Genomic DNA, 15,097 nt, shown 5'->3' on the forward strand with positions numbered 1-15,097 from the left:
AATAATTTGCATATTATGGCTTTCTTTGTCCAAGAAGAAAGAGCAGAGCCTGTTACATTTTGGATCTCAAACAGAGAGGATGGGGCAACTGTATTTTAGAGAAGCCATATGCTTAAATTTAGATTCCTGCCAGTTCTTTTCTGGCACATTTAGGGAACTAGAGATGTAGTAAGGATTTATTTTTTAAACTCAAGTTTACCCTACCCTATTTTCTAGTGAGTAAAGTTTGTTTTTACTAAGACAAAGGACTTTGTCTATTCATTGTGCGCGTGTGCTTTAATTGACTTTCACCAGCCATAATCATACGATTCATAACCTCTGATAAAAGAATTTTCCTAACACTAAAGCGTCCCTGACAAGTGTCCAACTAGCCGCTGCTTTAAGCCTGCCATAGAGGGGGAGTTCACCACTTCCCTAGGCAGCCAATTCCACTGCTGAACTACTCCTAATGTCCAGATGGTACCTTTCCACCCATAATTTATACCCATTACTGCAAATCCTATCCTCTGCTGACCACAGGACCCTGTCCTCCTCTGACAGCCTTTCAAATACTTCAAGAGAGCAATCATATCCCCCCTCAACCTCCTCTTCTCCAGACTAGACATTCCCAGATCCCACAGCCTTTCTTCGCAGAGCTTGGTCTCCAGGCCCCTGATCATCCTCATTGCTCTCCTCTGCACCAGCCTCATTCGTAGCATGTTGGAAGAGTTATATGTGCTATTGTTCCTGAATACAATCAGACCAAAATGAAGACCTTCGTTTTGGTAACGTGTTTTATAAGTGTGTGTGTGTGTGTGTGTGTGTGTGTGTGTGTGTGTGTGTGTGTGTGTGTGTATATATATATATATATATATATATATATATATATATATATATATATATATATATATATATATATATATATATATGGCACTTGCCACATGATGGCACTGTTTACCCAAAAACAAACAAACCCCCCTGTGCCATTTCTTTGTTAATATTATGAATACACATTATGTTCTATGACCTTTCTTCTAAGCGTTTGATGTTTCTACGATTGTCATAAAAATAGCTTTACGTTTATTTTGCTGATAACACTGATGACTTAGAAGCATCCATTTCCAAACGGCCTTGAGATTTAATATTGATAATAAGCACTGGGGGCTCTGAGTGCTTTGGTGATTTCTGTACATGCAGACATCAGAAAATACCAGACATGCCTTACTGAGTTTATGCTCAAACAATAGTCACAACACATTTTGACAAGGGCTTCCTTTTCTCTTTAACAGCATAGGTGCCCCCTTTAGTTTCTGAAACCTTTGCTGGAAAAGGTGAACTATATTTGGATAAGAACAAAATGACATAAAGAGGCAGAGACTGGCAAATCAGGTTGTTCTTTTTTATATTCCTGAAGTTCAGCTATTACATAATCAGCAACTTCCTTAAAGTCAGGGGTTTATACTCTTTTTTCAGAATAAATTGTGGTCCAAAAATCCCCCCCCCCCATTACTAATAGGTTAATTAATCAACTCATTTTGGAGATTTTTATGCTGCCTTTCCAAAGTCCTGCCCAAGGCAGCTTGCAGTTAAAATAATGCTTTATCAATATATAAACAAACAAGTCATTGAAATAAAGAATTTTAAAAGACCAGAGACATAAAAACAACTCGAATCAGAAGCAAACCATAAAACACCTGGAAGGGTTTTTTAAAAAACCCTAATTAAAAGCTTTTATAAAGGATGCTGGTGGCACTTGAATTCTAGGTGGTAATTCAGCCACCATGTGCGAATTAAAGAGATGCAACCGTCCTTGAATTCAATCCATATCTGCTCCTAGCAAACAAGCTTAAAGAGAAAGCAGAAGCATTCCCAGAGCTTTACATAACATTCCTCCTCATGTGGGGACAATGTGCTCGTTATTCATCTAACAAAATTGTGTTACAACACTGCGCAATCCATTGCTATGCAGAACGTTCAACATTCTCTCTGTGGGTTTAGCATTCTATATAAACAACATCCCACTGTCCCATTTTACCACAAACAGATATGTATTCAGTAAACAATTCATTCATCCAGTGTACATAGTGTAAGCCTACAGCAAATATCCGTATCTGAGTGCATGAAAGGAGTGTATTAATAAGCATTAAGGACTGCGAAACCGTGACCTTTATGCAATGAAAGGTGAAAAATGCTAAATTAATGTCAGTCACTTATTTAGGAACAGCAGATTCATGTTTAAGCGGAATTGTTAGTTCTAGGTGTTTGAAATTATACTTTAAGTCAAGTGGCCAAAAAAGCTTGTATATAAATATTAGTTTTTATAATATTGTGCAAATCTCTGTGTTGTTATGAAGCAATCATTTGAATTATGTGGCACCTCTAGCTCATTTCTCCTTGGACACACTATTTTCTGGTTAATACAAGATAAGGATACATGGGTGTGTGTGTATGTGTTTCTAAATGCAGATCCAAGAAAGGCATTGAAATAAAAAAATCCTGCTTCATGTAACGATCCTCAGGGACAGACACATCAAAGTGGTGAGGTAGTTTCTGTGTGTCAGCGAAGCAGAGAGCAATACTGTAAGGAGTTTAGACTCAAGATGGAATGGTGACAGCTGAGACACCAGACCAAGATGCATCCACCCCTTTCAGGAATCATCAGCAGAAGAGAACGGACAGTTCCAATGGTGATGGGGCAGAAGAATCCTTGAAGAGTAGCTGTTAGACTGCAGCAGTAATGGAAGGTGGCACTGGTGGAGGATCTATCATAGACAATGGCAGTGACACCTCAGCTAACCCTGGTTAGTTCCGAGCAGAAGAAGGCCATGGTATGCCACTTCTGATCATCTCATACCTTGAAAACCCTATGATGCATTACTAAGTTCAAGTGAACATGAACCAGAAGAATTATGGATTGAAACTAAAGATATCATCACAGAAGAATATGTAAAGACTATTCCTGTAGCCCAAAGAAGTAAAAAGCCTTGATAACTAAAAAGCTCTTAAAATTGCTAAAGACCAAAGAGAAGCAAAAGTAAAAGGTGACAGAAATACAATCAGAAGTCTAAATGCAGAATTCCAGCAACTTACATGTAGAGACAAAGAGAACTATTATAATGGCCAGTGTAAGAGAACAGAAAGGAAAAACAAGAAATCTGTTCCAAAAGATCCAAGAAATCTAAGGGAAATTTAAAGCACAGTTAGACATACTGAATGATCAACATGGAAATACATTAACTGAGCAAGACAAAATAAAGAAAAGATGGGAACAATACGTTGAAGAATTATACAGAAGAGATGAAAGGATGACAGATTCCTCCTGAGAAGCATCTTTTGAAGAAGAACCTACAGTTTTAGAAAGTGATGTGAAAGCTGCTCTGTGCGCAATTGGGAGGGAAAAAATCACCAGAAGTAGATGGGGTATCAATAGAGCTATTCCAAGCAACAGAAACAGAGTCCATCAAAATCTGGACAAAAATATGCCAACAAATATGGAAAACGAAACAATGGTCTACAGACTAAAAATGCTCCATCTACATTCCGATTGCAAACAAAGGAGACATCAAAGACTGCAGCCACTATTGGACCATCACATTAATTTCTCATGTGAGTAAACTGATGCTCAAAAATTTACAACAGACTGTTACCATATATGGAATGAGAAATGCCAGATGTTCAAGCTGGAATCAGAAAAGGAAGAGGCACTTGAAATCATATTGCAAATTTACTTTGGTTACTGGAGCATATGTTTCATAGATTACAGCAAAGCTTTTGACTAGAGATCATGAAAAGCTATAGTTGGTTCTAAAAGAAATGGGTGTTGCAAAACATCTGATTGTTTTGATTCTCAACCTATACTCTGCAAATGTTAGGACAGAATCTGGAGAAACAGAATGGTTTCTAATAGGCAAAGGCATCAGGCAAGGATGTATTTATCTCCCTGTCTGTTCAATCTATATGTAGAACATATCATTAGATTTAGATTGAGGCGAAAGTTGATGGAAGGAACATAAACAATTTGAGATTACTGGTAGCAAATAGTGAAGACTTGAAAAATTACTACTGATGAAGGCTAAAGCAGAAAGTGCCAAAGCATGATTACAGCTGAACATCTAGGAGACAAAAGTAATGGCTACTGAGGAATAACACAACTTTAAGGGTTGCAATGAAGAAACTGAAATTGGTTTTTTAAAATGTTTTTTTAGTTTTCAAACAAATATTACATACAGACATACAAACATATAAACATACACATCAGATTCTTACATTATAATGGAACCGATACCCCACAGTGATTCCTTAGATGAGCTGGTGGATGATTGGCATAGCCATCTGTCCAAAGCCATCAATGAAATCACTCCCCAATGTCCCCTCACCTAAACTGAGCTCTGCTGCAGCCAAAGAAGTGAGAGCTTAGAACTAGTGCAGGTTTGGAGGAGAACTTGTGATGAAGCTGCAAGGACATCTTATAGGACGTTTATGAAATCCTATGAGGTGGCCATGAAGGCTGTGAAGAATGCAACCTCCATTGCATCCAAACTCTCTCAGCACGGTTGTTCGGAGTAATTAGGTCTCTTACAACCCTATCAGGGGGATCTCAAAATGTTATCAATTTGGCCATTGATTGTGAGGCTTTTGCAAGCTATTTTGTGGATAAAATCCTGTTGCTTTGCCAAAACCTCCCCATCAGTGTTGATGCAGTTAGTGAACTGGAGGCCCCCTAGCTGTCTTTAGGTCCAGTACTGGACCAATTCAGCCGACTTTCCCAGACTGATGTTGACAGGATCCTAGGTGATGAGAAGCTGACCACCTGCCTCCTGGATCTGTGCCCTTCATGGCTGGTTAAAGCTAGCGGTGATGGGGTATGGGCTCCCCTGATGGACATTATCAACCTGTCCCTAAGTATGGGAATCTTTCCAGGGAGACTTAAGGAGGCAGTGGTAAGACTGCTCTTAAAAAGACCATTGTTGGATCCTAATGATCCTGCCAACTACCACCCAGTGTCTAACTTGTAATTCCTGGTTAAGGTAGTTGAGAGAGCGGTAGTGGAGCAATAGCCATTAGGGCTGTGCACCATTTTGGGGGTATTTTTCAAGTTTGGGTTTAATAAACCTGAAAATTTTCAATTATCTGAAAAAAGGTAAAATCTGATAAAAGGATTAGGCTTCTTTGTGATTTTTTTTGAAAATTTCTGGGTTTTTAAAATCCTAATCTAAGGGGAAATGGTGCACAGCCCTAACGGCTACCCTCTGGAGCAAATAAAAAATCTCCAGTGTGTAAACATGTTGGGGAGTTTTTGACAAAGAGAGCTTTGACTTTTGAAAGCTTATACCCTGGGAATCTCTACGGTGTTGGTCTCTAAGGTCGTGTGTGTGTGTGTGTGTGTGTGTGTGTGTGTGTGTGTGTAAAGTGACGTCAAGTCACAGCCGACTTATGCCGACCCCTTTATGGGGTTTTCAAGGCAAGAGACTAACAGAGGTGGTTTGCCAGTGCCTTCCTCTATATAGCAACCCTGGACTTCCTTGGTGGTCTCTCATCCAAATACTAACCAGGGCTGACCCTGCTTAACTTCTGAGATCTGACGAGATCAGGCTAGCCTGGGCCATCCAGGTCAGGGCTTAGTGGACTCAAATCTTGTTCTCATATTTAGGAGGGGGATCGAGACAGACAATCAATGTGGGAAAGAATATTTGGAAACAGGTCACCAAGTCTGTGTTCTGTTAATATGTTCAACAGATCCATTGGTTTTAACTGTGCATTTCCAAAATTTGCCTTATGTACTGAAGGTAAATGCTGCATTTCTGTCAAAAAATTCTCATCATCAAGATCATTAGGATATTGCTTTGATAAAAATAGAGCTTCTCCTTTCAAATCACTTTCAGATATGGTGTGATATTTCTACAAAAAGTCTAACTTTTCAGCCAACTCCTTCACAGCATTGAATCTTACAGTTAATCCTGCTATAACACTGTCTACCAAAACATAAAACACAGATTTTCTGAAGTAGGCTTCTTCTGGTGAATCAGCTGTGTCATTCATTTCCAGCAAGTTAGCATCAGGTCTGTTATCACAGCATCCTTGCCTTCCTGTGCGTAACTCCACCACATCCATGAGATAATTTTATTTCTACCTTAAGGGTTGATGCAACAATTTTGGCTTCATTCCACATGCATTTTCAGTCATTTCGAAGTTTTGTAAGATCAGTGAGGAGTGTTTCAATGTTTTCTGCTTCAACATCCAATGCGGCATTTCTGGCTTGGATTACCTTATTGCAGTTATCTATGCGAGCTAATATTTTTGTACCACACAGCTGACATTAACACAGAAACAAAAGATGTCCCCTAGAATAAAACTCCCTGAACTTCATTTCTTATTTTGGATGTCAAATCTACTTCTAGGAGGTCTTGCATTGCTAATTTAATTCCAGTCAGGTGAGCTGCAAAAGGCTTTACACTTTCAACACAATCTGACCATCTTGTTTCACACTTACCATGAACAGAACAGCCTGTGTAGTTTTCAAGTATTTCCCAGTGCTTAGGACTGGAACTTAACAAGTGGTAGACAGTTTGAAATGTTCCAAAAAAGGTTATTGCTTCAGGTATGCATTCAGCAGCATCATTTCCACATAAGTTAAGCGTATGACAACCACAAGGTGAAAAAATTGCTGTTGAGCACAGTACTTGTATTTTTGCTTGTGCTCCATTGTATCTTCCAGGCGTATTTGGTCCATTGTCATAAGCTTGACTGAGAGGAATAGCATGTTCTTTCAAAATATCCATTACCAACAGAGCAATTCCTTCACCTCTTTGCTACAATCTGCAAACTTTATCAGTCTTGTCGAAGGCTTTCACGGTCAGAGTTCATTGGTTCTTGTAGGTTATCCGGGCTGTGTAACCGTGGTCTTGGAATTTTCTTTCCTGACGTTTCGCCAGCAACTGTGGCAGGCATCTTCAGAGTAGTAACACTGAAGGACAGTGTCTCTCAGTGTCAAGGGTGTAGGAAGAGTAATATATAGTCAGAAAGGGGTTGGGTTTGAGCTGAGTATTGTCCTGCAAAAGTATTGTCCTGTAAGTATCAAGATAATGTGCTAATGAGGGTATGGTATGTTAATATGGAACCATTGTATCCTGAAGTGATCTGTTAATGTGTGTAATCCAAAACTAATCTGTATGGCTATTGTTGAATGTTGTCTTTGTCTGGAGGTTTTTCAGGGCAGGAAGCCAAGCCTTATTCATTCTTAAACTCTCCTCTTTTCTGTTAAAGTTGTGCTGATGTTTATGAATTTCAATGGCTTCTCTGTGCAATCTGACAAAATAGTTGGTAGAATTGTCCAGTCTTTCAGTGTCTTGGAATAAGACCCTGTGTCCTGTTTGTGTCAGTCCATGTTCAGCCACTGCTGATTTCTCAGGTTGGCCAAGTCTGCAGTATCTTTCATGTTCTTTTATCCTTGTTTGTATGCTGCGTTTTGTGGTCCCGATGTAAACTTCTCCACAGCTGCAAGGTATACGATATACTCCTGCAGAGGTGAGGGGGTCTCTTTTGTCTTTTGCTGATCGTAGCATTTGTTGTATTTTCTTGGTGGGTTTAAACACTGATAGGATGGAGAAACTTTTGAAAAAACATAACCTACAAACAGTGTTTAAACCCACCAAGAAAATACAACAAATGCTACGATCAGCAAAAGACAAAAGAGACCCCCTCACCTCTGCAGGAGTATATCGTATACCTTGCAGCTGTGGAGAAGTTTACATCGGGACCACAAAACGCAGCATACAAACAAGGATAAAAGAACATGAAAGATACTGCAGACTTGGCCAACCTGAGATATCAGCAGTGGCTGAACATGGACTGACACAAACAGGACACAGGGTCTTATTCCAAGACACTGAAAGACTGGACAATTCTACCAACTATTTTGTCAGATTGCACAGAGAAGCCATTGAAATTCATAAACATCAGCACAACTTTAACAGAAAAGAGGAGAGTTTAAGAATGAATAAGGCTTGGCTTCCTGCCCTGAAAAACCTCCAGACAAAGACAACATTCAACAATAGCCATACAGATTAGTTTTGGATTACACACATTAACAGATCACTTCAGGATACAATGGTTCCATATTAACATACCATACCCTCATTAGCACATTATCTTGATACTTACAGGACAATACTTTTGCAGGACAATACTCAGCTCAAACCCAACCCCTTTCTGACTATATATTACTCTTCCTACACCCTTGACACTGAGAGACACTGTCCTTCAGTGTTACTACTCTGAAGATGCCTGCCACAGTTGCTGGCGAAACATCAGGAAAGAAAATTCCAAGACCACGGTTACACAGCCCGGATAACCTACAAGAACCAATTTATCAGTCTTTCTTGAATTTCATTCTGTGTTTCTTCTAAAATTACAAATCTCAAAAGAAATGTTGTTTGTTCTCTGTGTGAGGAATCTGGTGTCACATCTACTATTATTGCAAAGTACTTTGCAGACTGCCTCACAAGCACAATATGTTGTTTCCCAAGAATTGAGTATTTTGCAATAAATTAATTTTGTGAGTCAGGAGACAGATAATGAACTTGAAGTCACTCACCCCTCTTCTGTAACTCCTCTACACTTAGTACATGCTTCGGAAGAATGGGATCCCACCTGGACAGTAGTTCTATGAGTCCTAAAAGTTTCCATTGTTTGAATCATCAATGTGATGGGATGAACCATTAAATGCCAGACCTCGTTCTCTCAAGAAGAGTACAACATCGATGATGTGCTTTAAAATATTGTACCGTTTCATAGCTTCAGTTTTGATTGATGCTTCTAAGATGGTGTTAACTCGTGTCCCAGACAGCTGGTGCCTTTCTAGTTCTCGCCAAGCTAGGTAACATTCTCTGTGTTGATTGCTTTTTTCATGTTCTGGGATCCTGTTGCATTGTTTCTGCCACTTCCCACTAGTCATCCAGCCTGTTCAGGCAGAGCAGATTTAGATGCAGAGCTGCTAGTGTTGTACCAAAATAATCAACATGGAAAACATGTTGACTCCAGACATGCCAGTCTCGTACATGGTGTTCTCCATTGGAACTTTGAAATTTCAGTATGCTTTGTGGAAAAATTTTTGCTGGTGTCTTTTGGGAATGCTTTAGGCAATGACCTCTGGTAACATACTTTTCCTTTTCTTTTTGAGAAGGAAACTCAATTGTGATGCAGTGTCAGGGCCTACCATATTCTTCTCATTTTCCAAACTCACTCCCACCTGAGCCTGTATTTGTTTCTTTCAGTTCATTTTTGTCATTTTCTGCATGTGTTATTTTATCAAAATTCTGTACATTATTACCAAAATCAATTGCTCCTTGTTTGGGGATGAGATTTTTTCAGAGTTTTTTCTTGTTTGAATTCTACAGGTGGGTTGAATGCAAAATTTTTCTAAGGCACCCATAATTCAACTTGAAAGAACTTTTGTTGTCCCCTTTTTCCATGTTCCTCTCATTCTTTTTTCCCCCTTTTCGTTTCTGGGTTCCTGATTTGTGAGAATACCTTTTCGATGGATGATTTTTTATATCTAAAAAGGGAAAATTTAATTCCTGATCAGCTGTGATCATTACCATATTGCTTCAAAAAGCCTGAGCCCAAACTCACAAAGTTTTAAAATGAATAAATCAGTGAAAATGTAGCCTAATGTCACTAAAGTAATTAAGGAAAAGGATTAGAATGAACCTTCAATTTAGCTGCCCAAAGTTGCTCTTTAAAGATGGATTTAGAATGTACGAGTACACCAGCCCTTCCGCTGCAACAATGGCCACCAACCTAAACATTCTTTCTGCCTGGCTGGAGAGTGGATAGTCACATGACCTTCTAACGGGTACATGCTGCCCATAGTGGAAGACCTTGAGAACGCAATGTAACAACAAATTAAAGGATATATAAAACTATGCTATGTAGGCCAACATAAGATATAAATACTAATCTTCATGTGCAAACTTTTTATGGGACTCCAGGAAACTCTTGAGCCCCCTTGAGTTCTCTCTGGGTTTCTTTGGGCCCTCTCTGGGCCCATGGGCCCTGGTGCGATGGGCCCCCTCTCATAGGGCCTGGGTCCATGGATGCTGTAATATCTAGTTGTGCCAGAAGTGAATATTTGGGCATGGTTCCAATCAGCTGCATTGCATCCACACTTATAACTAGTAATGAAAGTAAATAGGAATTTTAAATGAAAAGTACTTAATTCAATATAAATATAAATAATAACCCCAGGGACAAATAAGGAAAGGAGTTGGTTATGGACTGCTGCTATTTACAATCAAATGACCATTTTGTGGTTTAATGCTTACATTTACAGGAACATTTCAACGTTAGGATATATTCTGTGAGATCATAAGCATGTATTGACTGACTGGTGGTGGGGGTGAAGGGGCTATGACTGGCTGGGGGCCCCTATGAGTATATCCTGATATAGGTACTTTCAAGTCCACACTTTGCTAAGATACACTTAAACTAATTAATCCTTGGATACACTTGAACTAGTGAGTCCTCGGAGTATTCAAACTTCTATAACATACTGAGAGTAAAGTGCTGAAAAATAATGTTGTGGGGAAAGGAGGCACTATTTTTGGAAGATAAGAAAAGTGTGTCTTGAATTCCTATGAACTTTTGTTTTATTTCCTTAAAATCATTGCCCTTGGATGATGTGCTTCAGAATAGCAAAAGGACCTGAACGATAATCCTTCCCTTATTTTTCAGACTGTGCCCAGCTTGAAATTTATTTATCCCCAGGACTGTGTATGAGCTCCTTTTAGAATCCTGTCTCTCATCCTTCAATTACAAGCTGAGAGAGAAACTGCAAGACATTGAGAACGATAAGTAAAGCGATCACCTGTTTGACATCTGGACACACTGGCAGAGCCTGTCTCACACTTGCACCAACACTCCTCACTTTCTCCTTCTCCTCTTCTGGCAGTGTTAAGCTCAGTAAATAAATCAGATCTGATGTATTTTCCAAAGGTTTTATGGTTTTAAAAAGAACTTATAGCTGCTTTATAACATATCTTTATTCTTACTTCTATTCATGTAACAGAATAAGCACTGGTTTGAGCCAATTATGTAGATTCAAATTAAATAAATTCAAATTAAATTTCAAATTAACTCCAGATTAATCAAATTCAAGACAACAACTGTTTTCATACTAGGGTTGCTGGCTTTGGGCTGGGAAATACCTGGCGATTTTGGGAGTGGAGGAGGGTGAGGTTTGAGGAGGGGAGGGACTTCAATGGAGTATAATGCCTTAGAGTCCACCTTTCAAAGCAGCTATTTTCTCCTGGTGAACTGATCTCTGTCGCCTGGAGATCAGTTGTAATAGCAGGAGATCTCCAGCCACCACCTGGAGATTGGCAACTCTATTTCATATGAACTGAATGTTGCTGATTATCAAAACTTTATATGTCACATCACTAACTCCTTTAGTTTTAGACAAATAATTTTTGAATTGTTTGCCAGGTTTTGTGTAACGCTTCTCAAAACATTTGTTTAAAAATAAGTAGAATCTAGGCCAAACGGCATTATGCATACAGTAGACCTAGAACATTTGCATTTAGCAAACCTAATCTTGCTTTCTCCCCATGGGATCCTTTTTTGTTTGGTGTTATTTGCTGCCTTTTAGACTCCTTTGTTACAGATACACTCAATAGATAAACAGTGTTGTCTTAATATTTCCAGCTACCAAGAAGTGTTAGCTCAGATAATCTCTACATGCAATTTGTTCATCCAGAGCAGAAATACAGCAAACCCTGGCTCTGTGAATAATATAGATGAGTATAAATTAGGTCACACATAAATGGGAGTTTAATATTTTCAGGATTTAAGGAAAAAGTTCTGCCTATAGCCTTTCTTAATTCTTGGCACATCCTTCAAATAAATCTTAGCTACAAATCCCCTGTGTGCTGATTTGATCGGAGCTGACAGTTTTGCCTTTCCAGAAATGTTATTGCCAGACTTGCTTGAATGATAGTTTCTGCAATAGTATTTCAAACAAACTGGGTAGCCTACCAGGTTCTGCTATATTTTAGATGGACTGAAGAGTGGTATGGGTGAAATTAGGAAATAAACTACAACACAGGCATCGTGACCATGTTTTCAGTTGTGCAGTAGAAAAAGAATAAGCAATGCTTATACCCAGCATGGGATTTTGAATGAAAAAAAGAAACCAGAAAGCACAGCCTTGCAGTGAGACTGAATAACAGGGAAGGCAGACACTGCTCACACTGGATATGAACAGGTTATGGAAATAATTGGGTGTGTGTGAATAAATCTACATTTTTAAAGAGAAAATGACCATGGGAGGTTGCAATCTTGAGTAGCCAACCAATCAGGGAAAAGATTCCATGACCCTTGCTGGATTTTTCCCATTCCCCCAAATCAGCTGCTTTTCTTGCAAGGAAAAAGTTCCTTTTCATGAAAAGCAACTTGGTGAGTACATAGGGTTGCCAGGTCCCTCTTCTCCATCGGCAGGAGGTTTTTGGGGCGGAGCCTGAGGAGGGCAGGGTTTGGGGAGGGGAGGGACTTCAATGCCATAGAGTTCAATTGCCAAAGCGGCCATTTTTCTCCAGGTGATCTGATCTCTATCGGCTGGAGCTCAGTTGAATTAGCAGGAGATCTCCTGCTACTACCTGGCAGTTAGTACAGGAGTATAGCTGTTACCAAAGCCAAATATATTGTAGCTGTGTTTTTCACAGTATGTGGTAACACAACCACCCTTAACAATTCTATATACTATAACAAAAGATGTACAATTTTACATAATGAAATGTCAAAGCAAGTAACACATTAATTCCTCCAGCAGGTAAGTAATGAAGTACAGTTTGCAAGAAATGTTCTTATAGGATGCTCTATCCTTATAGCAGCAAGATGTGCATAGAAGGAGAGACACGAAGTCTTCTCTTAAGCCCTGAAACGATCGTTTTCTCCTTCTATGCATAACTTGCTGTTGTGTGAACAAAGAGCATCTTAAGAAAAGACTTCGTGTCTCTCCTTCTATGCACATCTTGCTGCTATAAGGATAGAGCATCCTATAAGAACATTTCTTGCAAACTGTACTTCATTACTTACCTGCTGGAGGAATTAATGTGTTACTTGCTTTGACATTTCATTATGTAAAATTGTACATCTTTTGTTATAGTATATAGAATTGTTAAGGGTGGTTGTGTTACCACATACTGTGAAAAATACAGCTACAATATATTTGGCTTTGGTAACAGCTATACTCCTGTACTAATTTCCTCATCTTTCTGATACGTGTGCAGAGGTGTCTTTATTTTCCTTCACTACCTGGCAGTTGGCAACCCTGTGAGTGCAGTTTTTGAGCAAAAGGATAGCTGAAAGGGAAGGTCTGAGAAGCCTTTCCCTCAACTGCTTTTGTCTTTAAAACTGGAGCGGCTTCTCATTGAAAGCATAGGCTCCGACTTACGGCTGAGCACCCATTTGCTGGCCTGCGCTGGAGAGTGGGCAGAGCTGGCACGGGGGGCTGGAGGGGATCGTTGGGCCAGCCGGAGGCCATTCCTGGATGTGTAGGGCCCTCTGGGCCAGCCAGCAGGCCAAGTGAAAATGGTGTCCTGCAGGGGGGCAGAGAGGGGAACCTGGTGTCTTTTTCTTGGCAGGAAGCTTCCCAGGCTGCTGCTTGCTGCCCTGCCTCCCTGGTTTGAATGGGCCAGTCAGGCCCCAGCACTTCAGGGGCGGGCCTTCCGGAGTCTGCAGACCTGGGTGTTTCCACTCAGGTCTGACTGCTCTAGATATAAACGAGCCTCTCCCAGTCCCGATTGCATTTGGTTTCCTGCCACATTTTAGAGTACAATTTTTTAGCGAAAGGATAACTGAAAGGGAAGGATTGAGAAGCCCTTCACCCAACTGCATTTGTCCTTAAAACTGGAGCCTCTCACAGCTGCTTCTGATTGCAATAATTTGTGTGCCATGCAACAGCGAAGTCTGTTACTTGTAGTTTGGGTGAGACGTGCAAAATGTTGTAACTGGAAATACCTATATTTGTATTTCAGCCCAATATATCTCTATTCTTCTGCTTATTCCAACACTTTCAAAATAGGATATCTTTACCTTTAGGTCTTCCTTGCAGTTTTCCCTTCTTCCCTTTACTATCTTTCTCCAAATGTATCTGCATGTGTGTGTTCTCACAATGTTTTTGTCTTTTCCTGTCCTCCCAAAGAACCCACATGACAGAAAAATCTCTCATAAAAAGATGTATCCTTTCATTGTCTTGAGGGGGAAAAGGTAACTGAATAGCAGCATCATATACTGAGCCAAGTTGAAGTCCCAGTCCTCTACACATAGAGGAAATGACAATTTTCTCCCAGCACTACGTGACTCATGTCACTATGCTTTTAAAATTATTATTATCAAGAAAAATGTTCCTTTCTTCCAAGGCTATCCATATTTAGCCTTTAAAAAAATCATGATTCTTCCAACTTTTGACAAAAACCTTGCTTGTGTGACTTCCTTAGGACACCAATTTACTGCACATCTGTCAAAATCCTAGTTACTCCGACACACTTCTTCCCACACATTTTCCCAAACTGAAACAGTGCTGGGGTGTTATTTGCTCCAAAGGGGGGGGGTCTATGCATGTGCAGTTTCCTGATAGAGCAAATAATGCTCCCTCAGAGCTGTTGCAGCTCAGGAAAATGGCATGGGGGAAGGCAGGAGGCCATATTCTCCCTGCATCATAGTCCCAATTCGAATCAGGCCTCTGCAACACTTTTAAATTGAGTTCTTCTCACTGGGAATCCACAGCTGCAATATGGACACAAATCCCCACAGCAGACTCCTGTAATGTGTAGTTGGGCCCTCAGATTGTTTGTATAATGTGAGGAAGTATTGTCTCTGAGTATCTTCTTCTAATGACTGTTTTAGAGATAAAAGGAAGGTTGGAAGATTTCCATAGAGGGATTTAGAAGCTGTGGAATCTTGCCCATTCCTTTTCCCCTTCCTTTCTCCTCTGCAGTTTATCCTGCGCCCTGTTCTCTATTAGCAAAATCACATGTTTGTGCATAAAACATCCCTTAAATAACTGAGATGGCGGTGTAGGGGATTATCTCTACCAATGACTTCCTACCCTTTCAGAAAA

Source organism: Euleptes europaea, chromosome 1 (genome assembly GCF_029931775.1).
Source record: "Euleptes europaea isolate rEulEur1 chromosome 1, rEulEur1.hap1, whole genome shotgun sequence".
In the NCBI taxonomy this organism is placed as follows: Eukaryota; Metazoa; Chordata; class Lepidosauria; order Squamata; family Sphaerodactylidae; genus Euleptes; species Euleptes europaea.